We start from the raw sequence: 27,093 nt of genomic DNA, 5'->3' as shown, positions 1-27,093 counted from the left end.
AATGCATATGAGAAATCAATCTTTGTGCCTAGATTAGCAAATAGGGTAATCCAAAAATTGTTACAAAATCTAGAATCACGATCTGAAATGATAGCTTTGGGCAATCCAAGGTTAGTAAAAACAGTTTTCAAAAATAACTGTGCTGCTTGTGATGCTGTTAAAGTTTTCTTACATGGAATGAAATATGCTTGCTTACTAAATCTATCTACAACTGTCCAAATCATATCATGGTTAGATTTAGTATTTGGTAAACCAATAATGAAATCCATAGAAATATGTTCCCAAGGTTTAGATGGAATAGACAAAGGCATTAGTAATCCATACTGTTTACCATGATGTCTCTTTACTCTTTGACAAATCAAACATTCAGAAACGAAATTAGATACATCTGCATCCATATGCGGCCAATAAAAATCTTCAGTTAACATACGTAATGTAGATATGATACCTCTATGACCTTGATATGGGGGACAATGAATTTCATTTAAAACAAAAGATTGGAATGGAATAGTAACACACAGTCTCTTTTCATAAAACATAAATCCATCATTATATGACAATGAATCAACAGGAATGAAATTATTTTAAACTAATTTATTCCAATCAAAATGAAAAGTAATATCCTGGTGATATGTATCTTTCATAGCAATCAAAGAATCAAAAGATATGACAGAAATATTATGAATTGCAGGTCTTCTACTCAATGCATCAGCAACTACATTTTCTTTTCCAGGTTGGTATTGAATGATAGGATGAAAACTTTGAATAAAGGAAGCCCATTTGATATGACGGTCAGAAATTTGGGGTTGGCTAAGTAAATGTCTAATGCTTTGCTGGTCGGTCTTTATCATGAATTCTGAACCCATTAAGTAGTGTTCCCACTGTCTTAATGCTTGTATAACTGCTAATAGTTCTTTGTCATAAGTGGAATATTTCAGCTCAGAGGGTTTCAGCTTACAACTAGAATATGCTATTGGATGATTGTCTTGCATTAGTACGGCTCCTATTCCTGATCCGCTAGCATCAATCACAACTAGAAAGAATGGTCTATTAAAGTCAGGCAACTGTAAAACAGGGGCATTGGTTAATGCATGTTTCAGTAAGTCAAAGGATTTCTGCTGGTTTTCGGTCCATTGATAAACAATTCCTTTCTTTAGAAGTTTGGTTAATGGTAAAGCAAGTAATGAAAAATTACGTACAAACTTCCTATAGAAACTAGCAAGACCAAGGAATGAGCGTAACTCATGCACGTTTTTAGGAACAAGTCAATTCAATATTGCATCAATTTTCTTAGGATCAACTTTAATGCCTTCAGATGATACAATATGACCTAAATACTCAATTTCTGTCTTAAAGAATTCACTCTTTTCAGGATTTGCAAACAATTGATTTTCTTTCAATAACTGAAAAACTAATGATAAATGCTCATAATGCTCTTTCTCATTTTGACTAAACACCAAAATATCATCAAAGAAAACAATCACACAGTACTGATATTTCAAAAAGATACGATTCATCATTCTACTGAAAGTGACAGGTGCATTAGTCAATCCGAATGGCATAACTAAGAATTCGTAATGGCCAAACTGTGTTCTGAATGCAGTTTTAAATATGTCAGATTTATCTAACCTCACCTGATGATATCCAGACTTAAGGTCAATTTTACTAAATATAGAAGATCCTTGCAGTTTGTCCATAAGGTTATCAACTCTAGGTATATGATACCTATTCTTTACAGTGATCTTATTTAAAGCTCGGTAGTCAATACACATACGATAGGTATTATTCTTTTTCTTGACTAAGAGTACAGGTGCACCGAATGGAGAACTGCTAAGTCGAATTAAACCTCTATTTAGTAATTCTTCAACTTAACTCTGGATTTCTTTTTGCTCTATTTGATTGTGCCTATATGGTGCTTTGCAAGGTGGTTGTGTGCCAGGTATTAAATCAATCTTATGGTCTTCTGGACGTGAAGGTGGTAAACCTGGTGGTAGGTCTTCGGCAAAACAGTCCTTAAAATATGCAAGAAATTCCTTATGCCTAGGGTGCATATGATTTTCCTTTGCTTGCAATTCATTCACCCAAATGAGATATGATTTAGCACTCTTGCATAGTACACGTTTTGCTTGAGTATGCGAAAGCAGTGGAAAGACATTAGATGCATGCATACCATATAATGTAATAGATTTTCCTTGAAAATTAATATTCATTGTGTGTGTGGAATAATCTATATCTGGATTATGATGGTGTCGCCAAGGCATTCCTAAAATAATGTCACTTGACTGTAATGGAACAACTAAGAAATTTCTTCTTTCAATGTATGAACCAATTTGAATCTCTAAATCTTGAACTTCTTGTGTACCATTATACCTAGTGCCTAAAAATGCAGCTTTTATGCGATAATGCGTAGGTACAGTCTGTAATTTCAATTCCTTTACCAATTTTGCTGAAATAAAGTCATGAGTACTACCATCATCATGCAAGATAGTCCTTTCCTTTCCATGCACCAAACATTTCATAGTCAATAATGAATGTGGAGTAGGCATACCTGGTAAAATGTCGGAAGTAGTAGTAGTGTCATCATCATCTTCAGTGAAATCAGGCATATCCTCATGCTCGTCTTCGTCCATGGCTCCAAGATAGTTGATATGTGCTGGTGGCTTCTTTGAATGACAATTTGCTGCGAGATGTCCAGGTTGGTGGCATTTATAGCAAACTATTGGCTTGGCTTTGGTTACATTATTTGCAATGGCTGGAAGTCCAGGTACATTTGGATTTGCTTGTGGAATAGGCTTAGAATTTGGATTGACATTGGATGGTAATGCAGGTGGTTTAGCCCAATTCTTGCGGAAAGATGGTGAAGAGAAACGACCTGGATTAAACCTTCTAAAATTGGAATTGAATTGTTTAGATCCATAATTACCATTGGCTTGGAATTGCTGTGGTCGTCTGTCTCTATCGCGTAACTTATCTTCAGTGTCGTGAGCTAGTGAGATGGCGTCTTCAAGGGTAGCAGGCTTGAACATATTCACTTCAGCGTAGTAATGCCCAAGAAGTCTAGACATATACTTCCACTTATGTGTCATCTCTGGTACGCCTTCAAGCATGCGTAGCTGTAGGAGTGCATTCCAAAAACGCTCTGTATACTGTGGAATAGGCTCACGATCCCGTTGTTGAAGTAAATCCCATTTCTTGATAGCCTTCTCATGAAATTGCGGTGGTAAGAAATTCTGCATGAACTTCTTCTTGAAATCTTCCCAAGTAGCAGGACATTCTATGCTCTTGCGTACTACAGTCCACCAAAGTGATGCTCTGTCTACCAAATGATTAGTAACACACTTGATTTTATCTTTTTCTGGATAGGTTTCCTCATGGAAATAGTCATCAAACAGGCTAATGAATGATAAAACAGTCTTTCCTTCTCGTATGCCATTGAAAGTGCGAAATTTGAAACTTCATTTACTTATCTTTGATTCCTTGCGAATGGTTTGAGCTTCAAGAGTGGCGTCGATGGTACGTCGAATCAAATCTTCAGCTTGAGGTTCTTCTTTGTCGGTAGACGCTCTTTGTAATTTTGTCAATTGTGCTTGCAATGCTTGCCTAGCCCTTCGTTCTTCTTCCAATTGCAGCATGATTAGATCCAGCTTTTGTTCCATAGTAGGCTCAGGTAGGTCGTCTTCAGCCATAGGATCATCCATATGTGGTTCCGTCATCCTGTAAAACTCAAAAGACCTTTCTCACTCAAAATCAGGTTAGCGGGATGAGCGTAGCTCAAATTCGGGGTTACAAGGCTATGTGTTTTTGGGTATTTCTTCAGAAAATCTGCAATATTTCCTTCTTCATATGCTGAAAACACTTCAGCGGACCTGCGGATAGGTAGAATACTTTGCCACGAACAACTTTGAAGTTCAGAGTTTCTGCGCAGGAACAACGCTTCTAGGAGTTTTGAGCACTAGTCAGTTCTGACTCCAATTGGCTAGTCTGACTTGCAGAGTTGCAGACTTAGCCGACTTGCAAAACTTAGTGAACTTGTAGAACTTGATTACAGTCGACTTGCAGGACTTGACTTCGAAAGTGCAGGACTATGAACTTGATTGTCTTGTGTGACTTGCAGAAGCTTAATGGCTTAAGCTTAATAGCTTAAGCTATGGAAGGGGGGGGGGGTAATTGAGGAAAAAATGGCACAGGATATAAGGACGTGGGTAGCCGTTTCATGCCGTCGCGAAATTTTCGGGCATACTCAGATACCTCGATGACAAGTTTTGTGAGACTTCTTCAATTCCTTAAGCCTTTAAGCTTGAAGACTAAGCTTTTTGAAGAAAAGAGTTATGAGCTTCTTACTGTATATCCACGACTTGTTTATGGAGATGAGGGAGTGGTCCTTCGCCTGTACAGCCTGGTCCTTCGTGATCTGACAGTAGAAACAGGGGTTCTTGATCGCCAGAAGTCTACCTGTATCGACGGTTCACGACGAGATTGACTGTAGAGCCCGATCGTTCCAAGAGCTCCGCCTTCGCTCGAGATGGGTAGCGATTGGAAGCTCTTGATCTCAGCTCCGCTCTGATACCACTGGTGGGCAGATCGGTCGCTGTATGCTCACGTAGTGAATCCCGGAAGGTCCCCAAGAACAATGAACTCTACCTTTTTGCACAAAAAACAATGTAAAAGCATGAACGACAAGAAGCAATAGACCAATTGGGTTCAATCTCCCCCCATGCCTTGTGTGAGTGCTTCACAAAGCATGTATTGTATGTATATTCCCATCTTCATGCTCAATAATAGCCCAGTTTACAAAAATATGACAAGCTTTTAGCTTTTGAGCTTGCTTTCTACAAAAATAGGAAATAAAGCTAATGGACGGTGCCCATGGAGTCTGGCACGCCCAACACAATGTCCCAAATAGAAATAACATATCCGTGAGCATAGGCGCATACAAAATAATAATAAATAATTGATGCCTCAATAGACATAACAAAATATAGGCGTGGCGCCTATCAAAATATAATCCATGGGTCGAATACTCGCTAGACTCCAATGCTTTCCTCCGCCACTGCTGCTATCTCTACACATCAACTGAAGCATTCACAATTGTTAGTAAAATAATACAATTAAACCGACAAAAGTGAATACCTAGCAGTCTTCAGCTACATAAATAAATCAACTGGTTAGAAATAAATCCTAACCTTAATTTATTACGAGTGCGCACTCTAAACTCATAAACGTTTATTAATTTAATATGCATTTTGCGGAATCACCCACTATGGAATCACCCATGTACACACTAAATTAATGAAACGCCCGAAAAGGACAGGCGTCCCCATCAACTTCTCGCACAAAGAATCTACTGTGTATGAGCCCCGGTCATCTAAGTTTATGGAATCCACCGTAAAACCTCATGGAATCCACCGTGGCACGGAATCCACCGTGAAATATGCCTCCTGGCATCATGAATAAAACACAAATATTTTTTATTCAATCTATAAACAACCCCTTTACATGACACCCTTTTGTATATAAAATATATACAAAATTTTTATTTTTTTAAAAAATATTTTAAACTCACATGATACACACATATATTCATGAGTGATCCCTCTAAGTCTTGAACTTTTCACCATGATTTTACTTAAAGAGGATCACATCAACTTGGATAGAGGGAGACTAGTAGTATTACTAGTCACCACACATGGCATTCACCTATGTGGTTTGTTAATACATCTCATGTATTGTCTCATGGGTTTGAATGCTCATTCTTCATTGTTTGAGTTCTTGTGTTCTCTTTCATTATTCATTCTTCTCAATGTCCAATAGTTGTGATTTTTCCCCTTTTGTTGCTCATTCTCACAAGTTTAAGTGTAATTGGATCTAAGTTTTGAATTTTGGTCGCAAGGTGCGAGCAAGTTGTACCAACTCTACAAGACAACAGAGTCTTAACACATTTAGACCCTGTACAAGGGTATATTGGCATTATAGGTTCAACAATACAACATATTGAAAGAAAGACTACCAAAGGCAATATTTAACCAAAGAAAGAATGCTCATGTATTCAAATAGCATAGTTAGGGCAGTATATACAAAGTATCATGGTCTCGCAAGGAGACATTTCTGAAAACAAATAGACTTAGGCAATGAAATATATTCCTAAGGGGTAGTTCTCCTAGAGAAGAAAAATGCACAGATAGATGATCAAGACTACACTCGTAGCAATGAAATATGGGGACAAATGGAAGAATATGGGATAGTAGTCTCAATCGCAATTGTAGATGTGGAACCCTCATCAGTTCATCTCTACTCCCTTTTATAGTCTTTTTCTACCCACAATTGCTTGAAGTCCTTTTACCACAATCTATGGCTAAGCTGCCACCTTCCATTGCCATGCCGCTACCATCAGAATTGATTTCTACTTTAGTTGCCAATCTATGAGTGCTACTTTTGGCCACCAATCAAGACTGTCCTACACCTACACCGTGTGATAGTAAGCCTCGAAACACTACACGAGCTACCACAAAATTGAACCATTACTAGATAAAGAGAGCATCTAGCTCTAGTACAAAAATCCAAAGTCTTCTATCTTCTCTAGCATATCTTTTGGCATGCTTTTTGGATGCTTTGTTGATAGCCTTGATGCAAGCTTGCCACTTCCCTACAAGGTCTTCTAGTTGGCTTACAATCACTTTTGAAACCCCTTCAATATTCTTGACAAATGATGAATCAATGCTAATCCCATTATGTAGAGAATAAAGCAAGCAACAAGAATGAAGAAGCACAAATAAGAGTCGAATAATTTTTTTCAACACAAGTGCTACAATTTCATATGAGAAAATATTTGTGATTGTTTTCCAAATCTATTCTATTCATTGTGAAATTGGGAGCCAAGCTTACTCCTATGCAAATTCTAATTAATTTAGTCTAGAGTCGAATCTTGCTTGAATCTTGCTTGACTCTCAAAATGTAGGTAATGTTAAGTTTGATCAAAGGTCCATGTATGGTCTAGATGTTGAGAGCTAGATTTTAGGAGCTGATTTTGAGCCATTCTTGAAGCATTTGAAGCCTTTTTTTGAGCAAGAAGTGCCCGAGAAGTGCCAAAGACCAAATTTTCATGAAAAATCAAACGGTGGCGGATGGCTAAGTTAGAGTTTTCTTAGATGCATTTCAACATCAAGAATCCAATGCAAGTCTCAGTTTGTCAATCAGAGGTTGTTTGACCCCCCATTTAATCCCCCCAAGGTTTATCGTTATAAAGCAGCTACTGGATTCGGGAGCCGAAAAGTGTGTGACAAAGGCCAAGATGATGGATTTCGATGCTACGAAGCTGTTTGTCCAAACAAATCTCGAATCTGAGTCCCTTTGCCCATGTAAAATCAAAATATCCACTTGTCAAAAAGTATGAACACAAAGGACATGAACCGAATATTTCAATAATTGAATCTTAACTTGATTTAAAAGGGTAAGAACCCAAAAAAACTGACAAGACAAGGGGGGCACAAAAAAATTTGTGCCCTCTCCAAATCCGATTGGTGCCACTTCAATTCACATTCTTCTAGAGAGAGAGAGAGAGAGAGAGAGAGAGAGAGAGAGAGATTACTGATCTATGCAGAGAGAGGAAGAAGATGATTGTAAGCTTGCTAGATTTCATGAAGGAATGAGAAATCTATTTTTTAGTCATTCTCTCTCCTCTCTCCTCTTTGTTGTTGTTCGTATGCATCAATTCAAGAGAGAAGGGGGAGGGGTGTGATGAAGGATCCAGAGCAAATGATGATGTTGCTGAAGCGGTAGAGATCATAGATCGGGCCAAGAGAGTGTGTCTACGGCAAAGAAGAAGCATCAACAGCCTCTCGACCACAACATACGAGCCTCAAACCCCCGGGTTTCTATGCGTAAGTGAGCGGTTCTTTCGTTTTATGGAAATGGTTGAAGAAAGTGCTTGATAATGATGGTTCTTGATTTTCTATGTTGCATTCTCTCATAAATATGAAATAAAACCAAAAAAATACAATGATATAATAATTTCTCACAGAACACGAAAAACCTACAAGTTGAGGTTTTGATAAAAATAATGGAATTTGGGATTTTCATTGTTTGAGTGTTTTGGGTCCATATGGGATAGAAATGGGTATGAAAATGATAGTGAGTGTCCTTGATTAGTAAGAACTCATAATTCTGAAATATCACATTTTTATGAACAAATAAATGGCAAAAATAGGAAAATTTTAGTTTTTGCACCTTAAAAATTAGAAAAAACTACATTTTATGCTCATGAACATATAACAAGGATGGAGCATGAGAATCAAGCCTTGTTTCTATGTTATAGTATGTTTTTATCGATTTTATATGAGAAATTACATAAAAATGAACGTTAAACCTATCCAACGAATGCAAAACCTAAACGGTAGGAGAGAAGAGGGATTGTGAAAGTGGTTAGTTGTTGAAAATGATTCAAATTCTGATCTATTGGTCTATGCATAACATATAGGACAGATTATCATTTGAGTTAAGGAGACTAGTAGCATGAAGAAATTTGGTGCTAGTCTCTATCAATCCTACACGTATGATTAGTTGGAAAATCATTGAAGGGTTGTTTTTGCACTTCACCTAGTTGATTTCTAATGATAAAATACTTGAGAAAAATTGTCATCCACACTTGCATTGAGCATAACATGGTATCAAACTTGTATGCATTGCAATTGGTTTCCAAACATTAACCTACGTAGAGTGTGTAAGGAAACCCGAGCTGTAGGGTAGATGAATGGTTTCTTGGGGCAAGCATGGTAAGGAAATGTCAAATCTATTGGATCATTGTCATGAGATTCTTTGCCCATGGTCTGAACATAAAACTTTTATCCATTCAATATACTACTTAGTCACTTGCAATTGAGATATACTATATAAGAGACTTGCCTAGTGCAATGAATTAAAAAAAGCCTAAGTCCACCAGCATATGGCATGGTGTAATAAAGATGGGGATTGTCTGCCTTAAAATACAAATTTGTCATGGATCCTTAAGAAGATGAATGAATGTGGTTACTTACTTTTATCTTTCCTTGGATCACTTACATGAAATCACTACAAGTTCTGTATGCGGGTTTTCGAGCCCTTTTCGTGCCTATTTTTTACATTTTTCCATGAGAACCTGCCCTCTTTTCACCGGAATTCTAGTTTAATTTGAGAGCCATGTCCCACTAGCCTTTCCCCCACTTTTTCCTTTTTCCTCCCCCCTCTTTTGACTGTCGGATTTTTAGTTATTAATTTTTTCGAGAGTTTTCAGGTGTGTTTTTTGTGTTTTTTCCATATGAACCCCTCCCAATTTCCCTCAAACTGAGTTTTGATACATCAACCCTGTGAATTCCTTTTTTCTGGACATTTTTCCTTTTTACTGTCCTCTATTCCGGTGCACAGTTCTTCCTGTATTAATTTTTTAGTCCATTTCCGGGTCCGTTTTTTGGGTTTTTCCCATGTGAATATGTCCTATTTTGATTAGAACTATGTTTTGCCATGATAGGCTTGTTGGACACATTGTTCTGCACATTTTTCCTTCTTTCTGCACTTCATTCCGACATGTGAATTTTCCAATATTAATACATGTAAGTGTTTTTGGGCTTGTTTTTTGTGTTTTTTCCATGTGAACACCCTGATTTTTCCCCAGAACCCGTGTCACATTTTTATATCATCTTCCTCTTGTCTCCTGCACATTTTTTCTTTTTACGATTTTTTGATCCGACGTGCGGTTTGGGTTTTATTAAATTTTCTTCTTTTTTGCCGTGTGGCCGCATTTCTCGTGTCGTGTGTGAACGCGCCTGTTTTTGGTTTTATGCACCTCGGGACGCCCCTGTGACCTCGGTGCCTCGTGTGTCGCCGTCTTTCCCTCGGCTGATCCCGCCATTGCAAATTTTTTTACTCCCGCCCCGCGCATGCGCGCGGGATGGGGGTGCACTCCTTTTTTACACCCATAACCAATTTATCTTTTTTAAAAAACAAAACAAAACAAAACAACAAACAACATTTTAAAAAAAACACACACACACACACCCATAAACAAACAATCATTTTAAAAAAACCTACATTTAAAGAAAAAAAACAAAAACAAAAACCCCCATTTAAACAAAAAAAAAAACAAACAACACAAAAACCCACAGAAATCGAAAAACACAAATGAAATTACACCAAAAAACAAAAAAAAAACAAAAAATAAAAAAAAAATTAAAAATGAATAATAATAATAATAATAAAAAATACAACGAAATAAAAATAAAAATACAGAAAAAAAAACTGACGTACTTGTTCGGGCTCCATCTTCTTCGCCTGTACTTCGTCTCTATCTCCCTCTCTCCTCTTCGCCCTTCGATGCCCCTCCCTTCCCTATCCTCCTCGCCCTTCGCTGGCCCTCCCTTCCCTATCCTCCTCACCCTTCGCTACTCCTCCCTTCCCTCTCCTCTTCACTGCCTTCACTGCCCCTCCTGCCCACCTCCTCTCCGCCCTCTCCCGCCCGCTGCCTATCGCCTGCGCCCTCGTCAGCGCCTTCCGCCTACGCCCTCCTTCTCGCCTCCGCCTCGGCTCCTCAGCCTCGCCCTCCTCCTCCTTTCCCTCCACCACCCACCACAGCCTCCTCCTCCTTTCCTTTCACCACCTCCTCTCAGCCTCCTCCTCCTTCCCCTCCACCACTTCCTCTCGCCCTCCTCCTCCCCACCTCGTCGCTGGACCGCTGCCACCACGCAATTCCTCCATTTCCTCCTCCCCTGGTTAGTCTCCACTAACTTCCCCTCACTTAACTTACTAACTTAACCTAATTCACTTAGGTTACTAACTTAACCTAATTCACTTAACTTACTAACTTAACCTAATTCACTTAAGTTACTCCACTAACCTACTTAACTTAGGTTACTACCCTAACCTAATTTCCTTCCACTAACCCCTGTTTTCCCCCGTGTTAGGTCCCGTTTTTGCCCTTTCTACCCTCTCCCTTCCTTGTTCCCACGCCGTGCGGCCGCCCTCGGTGTACGTGTGTACGGATGCGGTTAGCGAGCGTTCACGCGCGAGGACACGCCTTCGACTTGTCCGTGCGGTAGTGTGTTGCAGTCAGCCGTTCACACGCAGTCATCCTCCGTTGTTCACATGCAGCTTGGGTACCGCCTTTTAATTTCCAAACCCGAAAAAAATATAAAAACATATAAAAATACACATAAAACACAAAAAAACACCAAAAATTCATTTAAATTCATTTAAAATTCAAAAAAATCCTTGAAAATTCCTAAAAATTTCCAACATTGTTGACATCATTTGGAATATTTTCTAAAGTGGGAATTCAAGAAAATAAATTGTAAAAAATTCAAAACTTCAAAATTCCTTAAAAAATGTATGCAAAATGAGTAAAATTCATTAAAAATTAGTAAAAATTCAGAGATATTTCCAAAAAAATTTCAAAAAACTTTATAAATTCCCTTACTCCTTTTGCCAATAATTTCTCAATTGAAAATACTTCCATAAATGGTCAAAAGTATAATTTGAAGCCAAAATCCTAAATTTTAATACTTCACCTCATGAAATTTCATTTTAAATTCCAAAAATCTATTGAAAAATTATGGATAAATTAAAATACATCGTGGACACTTGTTGAATTACTAAAATTCCACCATTACACTTCCCAACATATTCATGTGTCCTATATCCTGTTTTAATTATTAAAAAAATAAAAAAAGAATTTAAGAAAAAAACAAACAAAACCAAATACTATACACAATACAAATACACCTAAAATACAACTTTTAAAAAAATAAACAAATAAACAAATTTAAAAAAAAAACAAAATAACACAAAAACACTAAGGTCTTTTATTTTTTTCAATCAGTGGTTTTTACTTTTTTGACTAGATTCCTTGGATTTGGGACTACTCAGTGTGCCTTCAGTCTCTTGCATACACACCCCTACCAGGTATTTAATTTTGAGCTTTATTCATTTTCATTATCCCTTAACCATAGTTAATTGCTAAAATGAACTTTATTCACCCACTTTTTCACGCGCACTCACGCTAAACACACAGTTTCTAATAACTAAAATCAACCAGTCATTCACTTTGCACGCGCTATGTGTGCTTCAGAGGCACTTTAATTTTTAATAAAAATGAACCAACCGTCACAAAAAACATGCGTTGACAAAAAAGTGCTCCACATCACCATTAATTTCTAATTAATGAATTTGCATTTAGAGACCCCAGTCTGGGAATCGCAGTCCGGTTTTCGTTTAGGCACTATTTCACCCTAATAAATTGTAATTAAAATTTTAAGAATGAACCACCATTTTCTTATTAAGGTTTATAGCTTAATAAAATGTCACCCATTGTTAATAATTTCTTAAAATGAACCCTTCATTAAAACCATTTCCCCTCACTACACTTTTTTTTTCCCTTTTAATAAACACGCTTTGTGGGATGGGCACGTAAAGTCCTCTTAGTTGAAATTGTTGGTCAAAGTTATGGTCAGGTTCTGATTACATTTCTTATGATATTATGGTTTGCTTATGTGCTATGATTATGGGTGCGGTTTGAAGTTTTTCTTTCTTTTTTGCCTAATACGGGGTCTTGGGTGCCTGTTTGTTGCATCGCATGAAGTTTTTGGTCCCATATGTGTAGAGGTCATGCCAAATTTTTTCTAGGATGTGGGTGGTTTGGGGTTGTAAATTGGTTAGCTACGTTTGTGTGTGTCCTTCTTTTGCTTGATTTCTTTTGATAGCTATTTTGGTTGTTTTGCAGGCATTCTTTGTGATTGTCTGTGTTTGTGGTGTGTGTGTTTTCCATTTGAATGGCGTCTCACGCTCCTCCTCCTATCCAATATGTCCCGTTGATCAATAGAGGGATTATTCTTCCCTGCTGGCTTTTGAGCCTATAGTGAAAGCAGGACTTGCAACTTTCGTGGCTGCTTCACTCCCATTGATTCTAGATGATCCATCCCTGTGTGATGAGTTTCTTGCATCATATAGTAAGAAGTCGGGTTTGGTTATTGGTGCTTCCATGGTGTTGACACCCCGAGGGTTAGGGAAGGCTTTGTCTCTTCCCTACAAAGGAGAGCCCTTTGTTACAACCAGATAATTATTCTCTAATGATGAGATTATCAATCTGTTACAGAAGTAGACCAAAGAGATTCTGGATTTCAAGAAAGTGATAAACACTTTAGGAGTATCTTTTTCCATGATCACTGATCCTCTTTGGAAGTTAGTCTGCCAATTCCTCCAGGACAGGTTTATGCCTACCAAAATAGCATCCCATTATTTGTCCAAAGAACTCTTCACAACTTCCAGGATGGTGTTAAAAGGGGTGGCCATTGATCGGAGTACTTACTTGCTTACAAAGATGGACCAACATTTTGTCAAAGTGACTAGAGGGAATGTCACAAATGTCACTTATGGTTCCTACTTATATGCTTTCTTGATATACTCAGGCCTTAAGAAGGGTGTGCTGCCACCTCCTCCATCTGATCGAGTATCTCCTCCTCCACCTTCAGAAGAGTCAGAACCTATTGACATAGAGGATCTTGATTCCCCTCCTCCATTGGTCATTCAGCGGAAGTGCTTGAAGCGTGTGGCAGATAAAACTCACTTAGTCCTTCCTTCAGTCACACTTCCTGCTACCTCTGGCAGTGACCTCCTTGCCTACCTTACATGCAACAATTTATTCAGGGCACATAGAGAGGGTTCTTTGGAAATATTAGTCCCTTCACTGAACAGTTTAGTGTCAGGAGATGCTATTCAATTCCTTTGTAATGATATCCAGAGTTCGATTGAACTTTCAGTTTGACAGCTTGTGTTCAACAGCTATATACTTCTTTCTATGAAGAATTGATGCAGTCCAAAGACCAGTTGCATAAGGCAACCTCAGAGTTAGCCTCTGCTAAAGACACACTTGCTGATTTTTTTAAGTAGATGGAGCAGCAGACCCAAATAATTGAGAACCAGAGAGAAAAAAATATTCTTTAAAGATTCAGTTAGCAGAAGCTCAGTCAGAGGCCACTAAAGTCTCGGAAGAGAAAGAGAAAATGTCCAAAGAAGCTCAAGAGTTCCAGACACTTTTAGATGGCTTTACAGACTGCTCATAATATAGTGGAATCACAAGCTTCCAGATTAAGCAGTTGGAGGACCAACCGACATAGTCACGGTCTGTTCCTCCAAGCCCTAATGTTCCTATGATTCCTTCTATATCTCATCAGGACTTGGCAGTTCTCCAGAGACAGGCCACATTGTGTCCATTGTTTCAAGATAAAGTGGAAAGATTGCAGTCTAGGATGGATTTGTTATGGTCTACATTTGAGCACTTTCAGGAATATGTTCCTTTGGACCATTCTTTCTTTGTCCACTATCAGTTGCAGAAGTTGGCCTTCTATGTGAAGCTTTCAATGATGGATCTTTCAGCAAGACCAACCAACCAAGCAAGTATAAACATAACCCTGAAACCAAACTCAAACAAAACAACAAAAAGAAAAAAAGAATCAGAAGAGAGAGAGAACTCTGAAGAAGAAGAACAAGAGAAAGAAACAAACACAGAAACAGAAAGAAAGAAGAACTCAAAGAGAGAGAAAAATGAAGAAGATCAGCAAAACAAAAGAATGAGAGAGAGAGAGAAAAGAAGAAGATCAAACTCTCTCTCTCTCTCTCTCTAAGTGGCTACTTGCCCTGATAATTCATGGCATTCAATTATTGATTCTGTGGTCCTGAATCAACGTCAGAATACAGCTTCTACTTATGTGTAGAGCACTAACCAATTGAGGGTGGATCTCCTATCTTATCTTTCCAAGAACCATCCATTTGATTCATCCTTTTTTTATACCTATCAAAGATGATCTGTTTTAGGTCCCTCTATTCCTAGCCCTATTGTACTACCAACAAATGGCCCATTGCTATGATACTTATCTTTCCCTTTATCAATCCAACTCAGCAACTATCTTACCTCTTCTTTTCCAACCTCAAGGTTTTCCTCATTCCCATATTTACCTATTGTTCTTTCATCAAAGATCGAGTTTTTTCCCCTTCTCCACCATGCCCTTCTCCATCTATCCATATACCTTCTACTTTTCCTGTTTATCAACTGACACCTTTCCTAACTGATTCACTTAAATTTTCAGTCACTCCTTTAGCTTATTCCTCCTTTTATGATTTTACCTACCCATCTCTTCATCCTCTTTTACTTATTCCATTTCCATCTCTTGCCACTTCTATTTCTCAACCCCCTCAATTGGTTAGTGAGTACGATGGATTTGATCAGCAGATTCCAAGAAGAAGAGGATGGAGCTCGATTGATTCTCTCATAGGACCACAGATTAACTGGCCATTAATTCCAGAGGACTGGACAACTGCTAGTCAAGCATACCAGAATTACCTTCATTTTGCTCACCAATATTCACAATCTCTAGATCCTTGAGTGAGATTGACAGCTCATTTTGCTTGGTATTTAGCATATATGCATAGGCATTCCCATAATTATCAAAAGGCCATTCCAAAGCTTTGTATGAATGTCAATGTGAACATTTATCCCCAACAATTGGATGTCCTATATTTTCATGCCCTATATCTACCTAGCACATACCTTGTTTTGCTAGAAAGGATATGCTGCCTTCAGTTCTTTCAAAATCCTCCCAAGACATTTGTGAATGAGTCCTTCTCCATGGATCGTTTTCGAAACCACCAAGCCTTCAAAAGGGATCACCTTCATTGATGCCTTTGCAATGTATTTTGAATGATTCTTAATGATATATATATCTCTTTTTGGAGGTGTCATTCAGATGGTTGTGTTAGTGTTTGTGTGTGTGTTGTAATAATTGTATGTGACGAGTTCATGCTGGTTGAATAATTTGTTCGAGAGCTCTTTTCAAACTATTGATGGTAATGATGGATGGAACGCCTATGGTGGAAAGCTGAAGAAAAACCTCTTATATCCTTTACAAATTTGTTATGACTTTTAAATGATTGTCAGATGAGTTAATGAATAATGAAGTTTTCCTTTAGTAGTATTTGTTCTAGAGATACAGGTGATAAGATGGGGTCGTGGTGGAGTGATTGTTGAAGATCCGACTAAAGATAAAATTGAGCTCTTTAATGAACTTATATTCTTCTTTTCCTTAGGTCGCAAGGATGTTTCCTTTCTAAGTGTGGGGATATGTTGAGAGTGGAAAAAGACTGAATTTTTGACTGATTTTTGTTGTTTTTGAGGACTGAATGATTGATTTTTGATGGATTTAGAGTGATGTATGGTTGTTAATGGAAGTGTTTGAGAGTGTTTTGGATGATATTGATTATGTTTTGGAAGATCATGATGATTCTCAGTAGAGATATGAAGCTCTGTGATGTTCTGATAGGTTCTGTTGAGGTTCTGATTGGTTCTGTATACCTTCTATAAAGCTTATGTTTTGTTCTGATTTTCTTCTGTATGAAGCATGGATTGATGATTGATGAAGATTGAAATCTTTTGAAAGCCTATTGAATAGTTTTTGATAGTTTGGAATGGTTTTAGTATGAGTTATGAGGTTCTAATGACCTTCTAACCCTCTATAAACCTTCTGTAGAGCCTCTATCACTGCTCTGTCTCTACTCTGTAACTGCTCTGTATCTGCTCTGGTCTTGTACTGTACTGTTCTGTAGACCTTCTGTAAGTGTTCTATAGAATGTATGTGTGACTTTGGGAAAGTTTTCTAACTTTTGGAAATGATGAATCTAAGTTCAAAAGAGCTAAAACAAATGGAAGAAGCAGCTGTTGAAGACTGAAGAGAAGACTGGAGTGACAATGACACTAGTGAGCTGTGAAGAGACACTGTAGTGGCTCTGGTGCCTCTTCACATCAGACATACCTCTTGGGAGGTGCATCCACGACCTAAGAAAGATTATTGAGAGTCATTATTGAGTATTATAGTGAGGAGATGATGTATTATAGAGAGAGAGAGAGAGCCAGAGATAGTAAATTCTATCAAAACAGTGTAATTGTATATGAGAGATTAAAATAGAGAATTATGAAGACATTGAAGATGAATACTATGTGATTGATTTCCATTCAAAAATGGTGTATTCTTTTGTGTTCCTTTTTATATTGAAGTATTTTATGAAGATGTTAAAGATTATGGTTGATTCTATCAAATTCGTGGGAGATATCTACTATGATGCTATGTGAAGAATTGCTATTTTCTTTGTTTTGGTCATCAAAAGAATGAAATGAAAGCTTATTGATGTTACAATATAGATTTTCTTGCAGTAGAATCCCCTTTTCCTTAGTGTTCCTCTTGGGGCTCCAGGATACCAACCTATGAACCTTAGATTGCAACACACTTATCTCATATCCACATCAAACCTTATCAACTCACACTTAAATAAAAGTATGGTGGCAACACTACATGGGAATATTCATTATCTCAGGAGAAATGCATAAAAAATTGTGCTGGCATAATCCAGAAATAGCAATCTAGCTCATAAAATACTTACTTTGTCTCTTGTGAAGCTTTGAACTCACCCACATTCTCTTGCCTATCATCGTTTCCATTTGTATAGTTAAAATCTACATAAACATTCTCTTGCCTATCATCATTTCCATTTGTATAATCAAAATATGACCCTTGGCGGAAATAGGCCCCAATTTTTCACATGGGGGGAGGGAGGTATTTTTTTTCAGCGGCCAACAGGATGATGATGCCATCATGGCGATTTTGATGAGAGAGGGGTTGGGGATACAAAGCAATCCTATGATTCAAAGATACCATCCTTCTTCTCCATTTTTTTGCTTCTTCTTGCCGCTCTCTGCTCAAACAATGGCTACCTACTTGTGGATATCAGAATTCAATAGTTCTCTCTCCCCTCTAAGAGACCATTCATGTGGGTGAAAGAAAGAGAAGGACAGGATGAAGAATGCTTATCCGGCATGCACCGGATTGTTGCAAGCTGTTGAGAATTGATGTTCCGTGCTATGTAGAGATTGACAATGTGTCTGATGGCTATTCACGCATTCAATTTCTATAACCCAAAACTCGCAATTTTGGGCTTTAAAAGTATTTGTTGAGTGCTAGAAGCCAAGTCAATGGATGCCAAAACTATTGATTGTCCAAGTTGCTCCAATTGGGTCCATTGGTTGTGTTTAGATCTCATGAAATATTAAAATGCTAACCACCACTATTTTGCAATGTATATTTGGTAACATGTTTTGACTCAATGAGAGCAGTTGACAGATGACATCCATCCTTATTATCATAGCCACTATCTCATATGTGAGATGTAATTGGGAGTGTATGACATCAACAGAACATGCTCTAGCTTTATTAGTAGAATGGGAGGTAGATAGGGTAGTTGGAATGCCTTCAATTCAAAATTGAGAGAAGCTCAGACCTGTAGAAACCAATCACAATGAAGCGTGACTAAGAAAGTTAATTTGGTAAAGGGTATACTAAATGTTAAATGTTTGAAGAGTGATACACCTATTCATAATCCCCAAAAATAATAGAAATAAGCATTGTTGCTTGTGATGGAAACTATAATTGTTGAGCAAGAGTTGCCCTCATGAATGAGGAGGGCCTAGGGTTAAGGAGGTTTCTAAATTTTGATTCTAGATTGTTAATTGTATGATTGTTACTAATCTATTTGCCATTTGAGAGGAAGCTTGAGAATACAGGTGATGTGCTTTTACCAACCACTTGTTTATAGGTTTCTCGTCAATTCTCCAAGTGTGGCTTCTTTTGCTTTACAAATTGCAATATTCTAAATGACTCTAATGTGACTAAAATTTTGTGGAATAATTTTTTACTTGATCAAAATTATATCAATAAAAACATTTTGGGAAACCTTGTCTATCCTTGACTGGTAGTGCTTGCCTATTTGTGAGTTGGATGTTTTTGCCCATGCATGAGTAAAAATTATCATTTTTATTTCACTAATTAAATTGTATTATAGTTTTGTTCAAATTGTTAATTCTATATAAGAATAGTTTGATGTATAAATGGTTTTGACTAGTTTTCTTATATAGGATTTTTTTAAAAATAGAAATCTTTTACTATATCACTAACTTGTAAAGTGTTCCACTTTTACTAGTTGAGACTTTTTCTAGATACTTTGAGAAGTATCTAGAAATTTTCTCTTTTTTTATTATACAAGAAAGTGTTCAAAGTTTCTTGTGATACAATAAGAGATGCATTTAGATCTTGACTAACTACAACATATATGTTCAATTGTGATTTTCTTTATGCTTGAATTTTTGAAAATGTTGATTGATCTTATTTGTGGACAATTGGGTTTCTTTGATGTAAGAGTGTCTTTTACTTATTTCAAACCCACTTATTTCAATGAGGGGTTTGTTTGATTGAAGACAACACCTTGTGACTTGCTAATGGTTGAAACTAAGATGTCTAAACATATCACTTTTTGTAAAATTTACTTTCTAAAAATTGTTTGTAGATTGTATTTTGTCTTTGCAATCAGCTACTTGCTTATGGTTGACATTGAGATGTCTAATGCAACTTGCTTTTTGAAATTCAGCATCAAAGTATTACTTATGCTTATTGGGCGGAATGCATTTCTCATTATGGTCTAGTGTTTTTTAAATGTGATTTAGGCTTAGCATGACATGCTAAAAGGGTTGGAAAGCACCATATCATCCATCATCATGCAAAGGTGCTTTGATATCAAGTTTAACTAGTTGCCACTTGTGGCAATGACAAAGTGATTAGATCTACACACATATATAAGAAGAGATTGAGAGAGCACAAGGACCAATGATTTTGGCCCAACTTGATGTTTATTGATCTAACCAACCCAAAGAAATACATGGGTACAAGATTGTTTGACTTGTAAAGCTCGTTTAGTTTAGCATTTTGTTTGCCATGTCCCAAAATCATCATACAAGGCTCATACTGGTCTTTAGAAGTCTCTCATTTGCTATGTAATTTTATGTCTACAATCATTGGAGTACAATCTATTTCCTGCTATAGTTGATGGAGCATGAATGCCTATGTAACTCCTCTTCTTTAATCTATGTGGTTTTGTTGATGAAGATTAACAATGATATCATTAATTATGAGAATATGTTCTTCTTTAATCTATGGGGTTTTATTATTAGTCATTAAATTGGTTACGAGAAGGTGTTTTTCACATGTTGATGAAGTCATGCAATGATGGTGGATTGTGTCATTCAGGATTTGGTTAGATGCAAACAAGGGAAAATGCATGCAAAATGATAACTTTACACACTCCATGTGAAATTGCTTGGTTGGTAGTTTTTGTGTTTATGTTTAGTGTGCTTTATGTGACTGTAATATTTTTTGATAAGTTTCCAAAATTAGCATCCACTAAATTCTTGGAAAGATGTTTAAAATTATAGTATGATGGCTTTATATATGCCAAAACGTCTAGTTATGGATGCAAAGTTTGATACCTTGGGGCTATTTTGAGCACTTGTGGTATGTTGTGAGTGGTTAGGGGATGTATATACAAGAAAGCTATTACATATGACACATTTTGTTGTGTTGCAAATCTAGTAGGAAAGGTAAATCTTGATGTTGCCTTTGAGGGTTCCTTTGGAACTATTAGTAGATGCAAGGTGTCTTAAATTAAAATTGTTCTGGAAAGCCAAGTTCTTTTGAAAGGACATGCGATGTACAACTAGGGTTCTTTCTCCTCAACACTAGAATCACTGCTTATGATTTTGATATATTTCTTTGTCAAAATGCCAAAGAAAATATTCCTTGGGGTATAGAAATTCAAAGTAATGAGAGTCAGTCCTTCTAACACTTTACACCTTAAGGGTTGTATAAATTTTTAGTGATGCTATTTATATTTTTCAATCCTTCGAACACTTTCCACAAGAAACACCATTTTTCATCATTTAATATGAGAAAAACTCTTATACATTTGGCTTAATGGTATATTGATTCACACCAAGACTTGGAATGAGATTCTTCAAGCACTTCATGATGTTCTTCATCCTCTTCTAGAAAAAAAACCTATGAATCCAATTCAAAAAATGTTAACAAAACATCATAAAAAATCCTATGTTGCATGTAGATATCCAAATAGGTCCAAAAACATCATCAACAATCCAAGAGAATATCGTGTTATGGGAGAGACATATCTTCAAATGATACATCAAAGCTCTCTTCCACGAGAAAGCATTCTTGAAGCAACATTTACACTATAACGGTCAAACAAAAGGAAAAATCCATTGCAACTTTGACTTAGTTCTACCACAATATGTCAATTACAAGTAAGATGCTTCTCTGCAACTTCACTGATTTGAGTGAGTCCTACAACAACATGACAAGTGCAAGATGCTTCTCCACAACTTAGGGCCATCAACATGTATATTAGTATATGAATCCGTTGTGATGTAAAATCAAAAAGTGTTTGTATCCTTCAAAAGGAATTCAAACATTTGGTACCTCTCATCATGGATAATTCCTAGCTCCTACACCATCTTGGAGAGTTGATGTCATCATATTCCACCCAACAAAATCTGCATTTTCTACACACTGGGATGTGTATCCAACATCATTAGACATTTTTGGACTGCTCCTATTGATGTGTCTTGGGAGAGATATCTCTTTCACCTTAAAATCCTTATAACGCACTACTTTTTAAGAGGTGCAAGAATTGATCAATGGCAAAGCCCAAAAGCACTATGTCAAAGCTGCCCTAATGTATTGCAACCAAGAGAAACTGTGCCATTTTCCAAAAACTACCTTCCCTTTGATCTTGCAAGCTGTACAATGTCCCATAGCTCCATGACATAAATTTGTGCTACTGGTTATATGCTTCATGCCATGTAGTCCTATCCACCACAAGATAATTAAATAATAAAATGGTATTTAAATTATTTACTAATGAAACCATATCATACCACACTTATTGATGGGGATAAATGCAATGCTCATCCAAATCAATGCATACTCTTATGGGAATATCAGTGGATTTCCTTCATAAGGCTACATACCTTGTGGTGGCGATCTAGTGTTTGATATGTTTCACCTTCCCAAAAGAGCTACTATTGTGGCCACTCCAACTCCATAGGCAAAATCTATCCCTTGAATCTCTTGTTGCTATATAGAACAAGCCTCTCAATAGTGAGGTTTCAAGTGTGCAAAGTCTCTGTCTATAAGGCTGAATTTGCTCAAATGTTGGCCAAGCATATGATTTATACTCCTATCACCAATTATGACACTAATGAAAAATGTCCTACGAGCAAGCCTATTCCACAAGTCACATTGATCTTAGCTATTGAATATCCAAGGTAAACTAAAGTACGAACCCATAAATGGTCTCAAGAGGACGCAAGAGAAGGCACTTCTTCAAATCCCATTAGGGGAGTTTTGAGGTCTCGAGAATGCCCTTTAAGCAAACATAGAGAGAAAAACTTTCAAGAAATAAAATTATTTTTAATATCTTTAAAAACTTTTATATTTTGGTAAGTAAATATATAAAAATTTATTAATAAGTCATTGTCGTGATATTATCATGGTCACATTAAACCTAGAAATCTAGGCCACCATAAACGTGACAAAGATGGTCATAATGAAGATCTTACCCATTTTCATTAAAGTGAAAATTAATATTAAATTTGAATTTTGTTCGACGTTTGATTACTTTCCTCCATTCTCACTCTCTTCTTTCTTTCCCATCCTTACTAGTTTCTTCTTGATTTTCCTTCTATTTTCTAATTCACATGGTTTTTCAATCCAATCTTCTAATCACATCCTTAGCTATGGATCAATCATCCAATGATCTCTATAGCTTTAGTAAAAGACCTCTCTATCATCTTCATATTGAGTTGGATAGTGAAAATGAACCAATAAGGAAGAGAACAAAACCCATTACTATTATAGAGTCTATGAAACATATACTCAGGTTTGAAGGAAATAATAATCTTGATCTTTGGTTAGATGGCAAGCTATATCCCAAAGATCCTACCAAAAATAGTGCTCCACCTTTCTATAATAGCTCTTCATTGTTAAGGTTCATTAGTGACTATTATAATGGGTCTCTACGTTATACACTTAACTTGGTTGTAGAAAAGGATGCCGCTAGATTGGAGAACCGTCTTTTATCAAAACATAACAATGAGTTGCTGCAAAAGCTAAAGGGCTATCAATAGAGGATTCATTCATTGGAGAAACACATCAAATCTTATCAACAAAAGTAAACTATTTTAGGCCTTCAAAATCGACAAAAGGCTCTTAAAAATATTGAGAGTCTCAAATGAGGAGAAGGTGGTTAAAGTAAAAGAATTCAAGTAGCAATGTACATTCTTTTCTACTTTAAAAATATTAAATATGGCTTTGTTTATAATTAATTATATTGATTTGTGATGTTGATTTTATTTAGGTCTCTTCTTCAACCGAATGCAATTGAAAGAGATTCTTTAAAAGCATCTTAGTTGTATTGTCATCTTCATCCTTGAGTAGTTTCAAAAGATATTTTGGAGAAGAAGAAATTTAAAGAGGCAAAGAAACAATGCTTGGAGTCATTTATAAAGGATCATTCTTTGGATATTAAGTTAGTGCAAAAGACACTAGATAATATTGGTATCAGTCAAGATGCTTATATACAACTTTTCCAACTTTTACAGTCAAATATGAAGCAAGGACAAGTACGCAATTGCATACTTCAAAGGCCATATGTGGTTAGAACTATTAGATGGAGAGCGAATAACAAAGTGATGGAGATTGTGGGTGAGCCTTTCCATATCAAGGCTAGCTTCAAGAGCAAGAAAAAGGAAGTTGTATTCAATGAATTTAACAATATTTTACTTGACTTTTCCACCCTACAATGTTTAACTATTAGATTTTATGACTTGTCACTAGAAGAGGCACAAAGAGTGGCTAGATTTGTGGTTAAACTTGATGAAAGTGAGGTTTTGAAATGCACAAAATTGGAGAGAGCCTCTATTACTTTGATAAATAGAGCACTTTCATCAGATCATTACAATTACTCAAGTCATTTAGTAGGATTCGAAGTAGATACATATGATTTTGATATATTGTATTGGGTTTTTCATCGAACACCAATACCTGATGTTATTAAGAGACAATAAGAAGGAGAAGAGCTATTTTTTTAAGGATTTGGAAACTATAAGATTGAGTGGCACATGGCTAGTGACTTAAATACACTTAAATGTATGTACAATGTATCAAAGGGATCCAACTCCAGATCTTCTTGCCTATATTGCATGTTCCTAGTCATAGAGTTGAACTCAAGAAATTGAAATTGAGCTTCCTCTAGGCACAACAAGGATCCACAATTTAAGCCAGTCCTAGATATTCCTTTAATGAATGCCCATATCTATGCACTTCACGTGTTTTGCAGGATAATTGAAAAGCTCATTCATCTTTATATAGGATTTTCATGGAAGCAAGATTGAAAAAGTCTTATCTGTAATTGTTCTGCATGGTAGTAATGTTGTTATTGAACCAAATCTTCAAAAGTCTAAGGATGGCAATTGTATCCCCAAAAAGCCATCTGTTGGTGGAGTGAAGGCTAGAAGGTTTCTAGGCTTTCATGGGAAACTTGGTAAGATAAACTCTAAGAATGGTGGCTCAACTAAGATACAATCAATGGAAGTCCCTACATAATGCAGTTAAGGATCATGCTAATAATAAATAAGCTCGAAATAGAAAAGCCAATGTTTGGGAAACACTAGGCAAAGTATTAGTTTATTTTTATAAAACTAAGTGGAATGATGATGATCTCAAAGACTTCAAAAACCAATTGAACCTTTTTAAAAAGGCAATGAAAAAAGCAACTTGGGATAATCAACACTTCACTTACTATATGATAAGAAGTTTACATGTATATGTCTCTTTATTGTCTCATGTAAGGTTTTTAAATTGACTTTCTTTATTTGTTAACTATGTAGCGTATTTTATACAAACATGTTCCATATTTTATCAAGAAATATGGATCTCTATCTATCTGCCTAACCAAGATATGAAAAAATCACATTATCAAGAAAGAACAAAATAGTTTAGACATACAAGACATATAGGTGGAAGATACGAAGCAAAAAATTTATTAGAGGTCTTTCAATAGTTCTACAAAAAAATTTGGCATAAATTCAAGCTCAAAGACACAACCGCATCATGTAATACATCATCTTTGGCAAGAAATATATCCACTATTATCCAAAGAAGAAAATAGGAATATTTAAACTCTTGTGCAAAGCAAAGATTTTCAGAATGGTTACAAACTAGATAAAAATATGAAAAAAGATGGGTTTCAAGAAACCCTTATCTTTTAGTCTGACTCTATTGTAGAAGACTCTTTAGTTTCAAGAAATTCACTAGGTCCTCTAGAGAAATTTTTTATTTTATCCCACTCAATGAGGCCTCTATATTTCAGGAACTCTTATTTCCTATAGCCTAGAAGAGGCTTCAAATTCTTGGCATCTCCTATATGGGAAAGCAAATAAAAGCCAAGAACTCCAAAGCATCTTTCCCTAGATCCACTGTATCCAGACATGAAGCCAAAAACTCTTACAGCTTCTTCCTTCTCCGCCAAAATTATCTTGTTTGAACCTCTATTCAAAACTTGGGATCCAATCGCCTTGGAGATGGCTTTCAAAGCCATCATTGGCAAGCTTGGAGAGCTCAAAAACCTACTATAATAAATTTCATGAAAGGTGAGAAGGATCGAAGCTTGCTTGGAAGTGAGCTATGGCAAAGAGCAAGAGCAAGAAGAGAGAGACACACAAATGGGAACTCCAACAACCACAATATGTGGCCGGGCCTTTCTTTATTCAAACTGTCACTAAAAGAATAAAGAATAGGTGACTGTGACATGCGCCCGCCACCTGTACTGTGCAGTGGCGGGTACTATCAATGTAGTAATACACGGGTGGGTAGGCGGAGGCGCCTTTACCCCCAACAATCTCCCACTTAAAGGCGAATCTGCCCAGTGAGAGAAAAAGAAAAGACAGTACAACATGTATACATGTACAACAGGATGAGGAAAAAGACATCATCTCATGCAATGCCCATCAATCTCCTGAGGAAGGCAAAGCACTTGGTAGTGAGGCTTTTTGTGAGCAAGTCTATAGGATTTTGCTCAGTTAGAATCTTGACAAGGTCAACAGACATGTCCTCAACAACCTCGCGAATGAAGTGATGCCTCACCTCAATATGTTTCGTCTTCGCATGGAAGACCAAATTCTTGGCCAACTGAATGGCACTCATAGAATCCAAATGCAGTGTAGGCATAGCATCTGTCATACCAAGGTCTACAATCAAACGGCCTAACCAAATAGCCTCCTTGCAAGCCTCTGTGGCTGCAATATACTCGGCCTTTGTAGTGGAAAGATCTGTATACTTCTGCGCCCTGGACATCCAAGAGATAGCCCCTCCAGCATAAGTGAAGACATAGCCAGGAGTGTACTTCCTACTATCTGTGTGTCCTACATAATTAGAGTCAGTGTACCCCATGACTCCTGTATCCTGGCTGCCATAACAAAGACACATATCTGTTGTGCCCTTCAGGTACCTCATGATACCCTTCACAGCATCCCAATGTTTCTTGCTAGGTGTAGCTATATAACATACCACAACCCCAACTGCAAAAGCAATATCTGGATGGGTGGCTATCATGCCATACATAAGACTGCCCACGACTGATGCATAGGGAATCTTGTCCATCTTGGCCCTCTACTCATCTGTATGCAGACAATCGGCTTGTGAAACCTTCACATGAGAAGGTAATGGACAGTCAATAGGCTTAACATCCTACATACAAAAGCGCTCAAGGACTTTATGAATGTACTCTCTCTATGACACATAGAGTAGTCCCTGAGATCTTTCGCATGTAATGCGCATACCAAGTATATGAGAGGCATGTCCCAGATCTTTCATCTCAAAGCTCTTCTTGAGGTGAGCCTTAAGAGCATCTAGCTCCTCATGATTTGTCCCTACTAAAAGCATGTCATCCACATAGAGTACCAAAATCAGTAAAGAACTGTCACGGGCTTTCTTCACGTACAAGTACGGATCCATAGCACTACGACTATAGCCCTGTGACTACATGAATGCATCAAACTTATGGTACCATTCCCTAGGTGCCTACTTCAAGCCATATACACTCTTCTTTAGTTTGCACACTAGGTGTTCC

This window comes from Lygodium microphyllum, chromosome 12 (assembly GCF_053477565.2).
Source record: "Lygodium microphyllum isolate KBCC chromosome 12, Lygodium_microphyllum_v1.1.10, whole genome shotgun sequence".
NCBI classification, from domain to species: domain Eukaryota; kingdom Viridiplantae; phylum Streptophyta; class Polypodiopsida; order Schizaeales; family Lygodiaceae; genus Lygodium; species Lygodium microphyllum.
This window is presented reverse-complemented; position numbering follows the sequence as displayed.